The following is a 6,000-nucleotide window of genomic DNA, read 5'->3' on the forward strand; positions in this document are numbered from 1 at the left end:
ATATTATTTTATATCAAAACACATATTATATCAATCCAATACAGATACAAAGGGGAGTCAAGGTTTGTACCAAGAACAATTGTCGAGGAATGCAAAACAAACTGTTCGAGTGGCTGGTGAAATTATTCCCTCTTTCTATATATTAGCATTTTGTGTCCCGAAATGTCAGAGAATATCAGTTCTATAACATCACAATTAAATGGCAGTAACTTTGTATCATCTGTTGGTTAAAAAGATGAACATCAAGTAAATAATAATTTCTATAACATGCCGATTAGGATGTAACAAATTGTTTTTGGAAACTGATAGGATACGAAAATACTTTAGAATAGTCACTGGCTTCAGAGTGTTTATGGTAATCTGAACTTTTCAATATGTCGTGCAATCTCCAATAAAATATAGGCATGCAATTAGCTAATGAACAACTCAGAAAGTAGGAACTATGGGCCTAAAATCTACAGCATTTTTCTTTACTGACATGTAAACACGTTTCAAAAAACAATATATTTTTAGGGGAAAACACAAACATATTTCAATGAAAAAACACAATTAAAATTAATAAAATGATATACGAATATAGTCATGTCAATACAAATTATTGAGCTGCAAACCTTGTACTAACTCTTTTTAGTATCGTACATGTCTTGTAATTTAATACAATTAAACGTCATGGATATTATTGGACATACACATACGCGCACGCACGAGCACACATGTGTGCGCACGCATGCACGCATGTACAGAAGTTAAGAACGATATTTTCAGTATTCTTATCTCTGTATTTTTTTATATTTATATGTGTATGGATATTCAGGTATTTAGGTTGATAAACAACATTAATCTAAACGCCTTACTCCAGTAGAGCTTTATTGATGATCGAAAATAAAAATTTCTGAATTTCCTTTCTAAAATCAATCACGGTCAATTCACTTGGCTGCTGACGTAAACGATATTTTATTTATAATATGTATAATGTATAAGAAGAATTGTACAAGCTAAATATTGTTAAAGATCAAAATTAATAAAGATATTGTGAAGTCCACATTTATTTAAAGCTGACAAGTGACCAGCTTGTTAGCCTTTTGGTCAAAGAAAAGTAAAGAATTAAGTGTATTGAACGCTAGCATTGTGATATGATATGTTAAAAACAAAGTGCATTTTTTAAAATACAGGCACTATAATAACATAATTTAATTAAATCCTTTCGAGCATGTGTAACAATGCCTTGTTACAATGCATTACACTCTCTCGGCAGTCTATTTTAATTCGATGATAATCTGTATGATGTACCTTTACTTGAAAGTATTCCCAATGATTAATTGTCAAGCTCTTTCCATTTTACAGAATCTCATTTACAAATGAAGTTACTTTGAAACTTGCAACTACATAAATATTTGTACATGTAATTGACCTTAATTCAGTTCGTCTTGACATAATCTTCCTAATCAATGTAATTTCTTCGAGCTCATTATGTTTGTAAATAAATTGAAGTGGTGCTGTAGCAGGAAAAAATGGATCCATTACATTCGATATATATAATAGATTGTAGGAAATAAAAAAACACACTATCAGCAGGTCATTAGAGCTATTGACATGGGGTGGTTTTGTCGTTAGTAGGTTAATAGCGCACTTTGATTCAGTTTTTTTTGTCAAATACATTCCTCTAAAAACCCTGAATGACATATAAATTAGTCATGCTTGATTAATTTTAATCAAACTCAATTTTTGAGTATCCCACTTATAATCGTATAAATAATATTGAAGTGCGTAGTTATGCAGGAAACAAAGATCCAAAATTTACTCTGTAATTGTGTCGTAAAATCTATACAGCGGTGAATTATGTATTGTCTGTAATGTAAATTCTCAACTATGTACATGTATATCAAAAACAGTAAGTTATCAATTGATTTTAAAATAGGAAACGTAATTCATGTAATCAAGGACTTAACGATCCAATTACATGATTAGAATGTACATACGTTTTTTTATCAACTTAAAACTTCTGTAATGTGAACATTTATTTAAGAAAGAAATTGAGTGCAACTGCACTATCATAGATTTTGCTTGTTCATTGTATATCAAACGAATGTACATTGACGCAAATTGATGGTGTATTAGGGAAAATCGAGTAATTTGTGTCAACAGGTCATTGCGATAAATACTATGTATTATTACACATTATAGATATATCAAGAATACTAATCTTCAAATAACATTTATACCAATATCAAGGTATCTGTTTGTTTAAGAAAAAAAAACAAACAAAAAACAAATTAGACTAATTAAAATGCTCATATCTCGAGTAGTTTTTTATCTAGTGCCAGGATACTAAAGTAAAACGATGTTCTTTCTTTCTTTTATTACAAAAGTACTTATCTGTTACATATCATGTTATTGAAAAACGTATCCTTTATTTATAACATAGCATAATATTTCATGATATTTTTATTCAGATATTCGAGCGTCGTTACAAAAGCAAACTTTTTCTGCTCCGAGAGGCATCCAAATATGATGAACGAAATTTCAGAAGACGTTCTTGTTGTAATTTGACTATTTATAAAACTATTATGTAAGTATAATCGTTTGTGTCATTAATTTATGTAAAAATAGTTGTATTTATCATGTTACTTTATATCACATCACATGCCACAGACACAGAAAATATTTGATGAAAGTAAAAACTAACAGTATCGCTTAATGTTCAAAGGCATACTCAGGCAAATTAATGACAAATTTATTAAAATGATCTCTTGTACTAAAATCAGACTAAAATGACATTTTTTTAAAAAAAAATCCCAGCATGAATTTCTGTATTAAAGTTGATATATTTTGGGTTTGAAGCGTAAATATATATATATGTTGAACGAAATTTAGAAGCCTACAAAATCACCGAGTAGTTTTAAAACAAGTTTTGTGACTTGAACAAACCCTGGCAGTTAAAATAACAGATACTGTGGACATTGTATGATTGAAACAAGTTTATATCTTACAGAACATTTTAAAATTCCTTTTTTGCTTAGAATGTTTGATTAAGGCCACTCTTATTTCTTTATTTGATAAGTTTATATGCTTAATGCTTAATAGGCTAATTTTCTGCAATATAGTATAGTATGGGCATGTTATAACATATTTCGTCGCAAATATCACCCGAAGTAATATAATCAAAGGGCTGCAGCTCTATGGTATTTTCTGATCTTTGCAATCTAAATCATACTGACTATCTGTATGTACTTTCCTATATAAGTTTATTTTTATATACTATAATTCATCTTACGCAGCGACAGCGTTTTGATTTTCTTCTATAACAGTTTGAGATTGATACATGTATATGGAATTTTGCATGAAAAAAAATAGAATTGCCTCGACTAGGATTTGAACCATAGGCCTCTCACACCCTCAACGAGACCGCTTATCTCTGCACCACGGCGAAGTAATACATATGTACCTTGAATAAAAACGAATACATTATGTAATTCTAAATTGAGAATTTCCATTTCGTGTTTGCAATCCTTATTAATTTCGAGGTATTTTGTTCACGATAAACCTGTTGTTTAACACTGATGAAAATAATTTAGCGAAAATCTTCTCGCCAAAACAGTCCGACATGTATATATTCCACTACTCGGCAGTCAGATTTATTTGTGTACTACGCTCTGGAGTATTCATTAATCGACATAGCTAAAAATAGCATTTTCATTGATTAAAATGATATTCATGATAATCCGAAGCTTTACGGAAATAGCCGAACATTTTTCATTGGGATTAAAAAAAGATATTCATCCGCGAAATTTGTGATTGTAACCTCACATTTATATTGACTAATCTAAACTTTTAATGCACTGTAATTCGTTAAATGCCTACATTAAAAATTATTCTTTCTTTTAAATTGCTGGTTTTTAAGCAGTTTTGAGTGAGAACTACTTTGCGTTGTTAGGACTGTTAGGAAATCTTGTGTTAGACCGTGTATGTTAGCTATGTATTTACTGATCTTACGATCAGAAAATACAAAAACTATCCCAAGTTCTCCTACATACATGTATAAACATTATTTATAATTCAAACACACTTACATATGAAAATATATTCTCTCTATTAAAAAAATATATATTAAATTATTTAGAAAACGATTTTCTATAAACACGCTGTAATCTAATAGTCCTTGATATATTAATAAATCACAAATGTAATGGATTTTGAGAACACGGTGGTGTTAATTAAATATGCGCCGCCTAATGGTTCAAATTACTCAGAAAATATCTGTATTTTGTCACCACTGCCTCTTATTGTGTCAATACTCATACGAGGTGTGGTTTTCGGTAATATAATTATCTCATGCACTTTATAAATAAAATACGTTGAATTAATTGATTAACTTTGGCACATGTACACCTCACATTTCATTTGCGTTATAAGAATGTTCAATCTCGGATTTATTGGTCTTATGGCATGATCAACCTTCACACATGTTTTGCATCAGCTGAGTATTTCAGGAAAACCAAAGCCCATTTAATAGTCAAATTGCATGCAGCCGCAATAAGCAAGATTGCTTTTTTTATTCTAGTATGATGAAATGGGCACTGTCACAAAGTGGATTATTTTGTGTTTAGCGCCAATCCAACATTATCAAATCAAATATATTTATAACACATAAAAAGCAAAACAAAATATTTATATATTACAACGGAAGACAATATCATTGATTACACATTGTATTCTGGTTGTCGGTATACTCCTGGTCACTCGTGAAATTTCTATCGTACACAAGTAGTGACAATAACGACTTTGTAAACGAAGTATTAGCGTCTTGACCAGACAGTGCTGTATTGGTCTAAGTGTAAGAATTTGTATAAACGTTATGTATATGCATTTAAAATATAATGATAAGCGGCCATACAAGTGCTGTAAACACCAATACAATGTTTTATTGCCGTATAGGAAATATTATGAAAATTGTGTTTATTTACTGATATCATAACATGCATCTTTAAATCAACTATTCACCTTCTTTAAATGAAATTTACAATACAAATAATTTACAAACCTTTTATAAAAGAAATTCCAGTCCGTTCTTGTGTATGTTTAACGTATTTGCTGAAATATTATTTGATGTTAATTTAATAACTTTGTTTCGCATTGAACTTTCATAACCCTGTGTAAAGCACATTATTTTCTCAATCAATTGAATGTTCAGGTTTGTAGGAAAAGCTATTTATTACAGCAAATGTATTTAATTCTAAGAACACAAATGCATCAATAACGAACACCCTCCTGGCTCTACGCCATATTTATCCGTTATGATTCCTGTATCGTAGAAACTTTTCCCAATAAAATGTTACAGCGCTAAAGATAAATGTTGTTGATTGTTGTATAGGTAAGCGATTGCTTGCCTTGACCCAGGTGCTTCCATATGCGATAGAATACCGTGAGAAAACTATTGATTTTAACCTTCTACAATGTATTAATAGTTTCATAACAGGCACTTTTTCATGAGTTTGTTCAGAGACTTGTTTGAGCTATAGCAATTTGAAATCGCCATTAAAAATTTATACTGACAGTTATGATCGTAAATTAATAAGCTTTAAGATAATCTTAGTTCAAGCGTTCTTAATACAAATTTGTGGACTTTTACATTCAAAGAAAGAATTGGTAACGACTTTTAATTTGAAGACTGGGTTTTGGGCCCAGCCGTTTCATTCCTAGCTGTAATACATGTACATCACTGTTATTCTGAATTCATATGTTAAATTTACCAGAAATAAAACATGACATTACATTGTAATGTGCACCAAAAACAAGACAAAACAACGTGTACAAAACAAGCCGAAGAATATAAATTCTTTTATTTCAAATTAAGTGTTGAAATTAAGACTTTTGTGGTAAGATAAATAGACTTTAAACATTTGAAAGAAGAACACTACTGTTTGAGATAAAGAAAATGATATAATTCAAATTGTTAAAGACAAATTAGTTGGTTGACAGTCTGTAGATAACATGGAAGCG

At 30.1% G+C, this 6,000-nt stretch overlaps 1 protein-coding gene across 1 annotated transcript in view; it reads right to left on the reverse strand.

Annotated features, from left to right (window-relative positions):
* Positions 1–5,329, reverse strand: part of LOC132723666 (regulator of G-protein signaling 9-binding protein B-like) — a 30,423-nt gene extending 25,094 nt beyond the window's left edge. Inside the window, exon 1 of the mRNA XM_060708425.1 lies at positions 5,042–5,329. The gene's annotated coding sequence lies outside the window, so the exon portion shown is untranslated. The remainder of the gene's footprint in view (positions 1–5,041) is intronic.
* Between the last annotated feature and the right edge of the window lie 671 nt (positions 5,330–6,000).

Source organism: Ruditapes philippinarum, unplaced genomic scaffold, assembly GCF_026571515.1.
Source record: "Ruditapes philippinarum isolate M1 unplaced genomic scaffold, ASM2657151v2 ctg47_1_1_1_1, whole genome shotgun sequence".
NCBI lineage: Eukaryota > Metazoa > Mollusca > Bivalvia > Venerida > Veneridae > Ruditapes > Ruditapes philippinarum.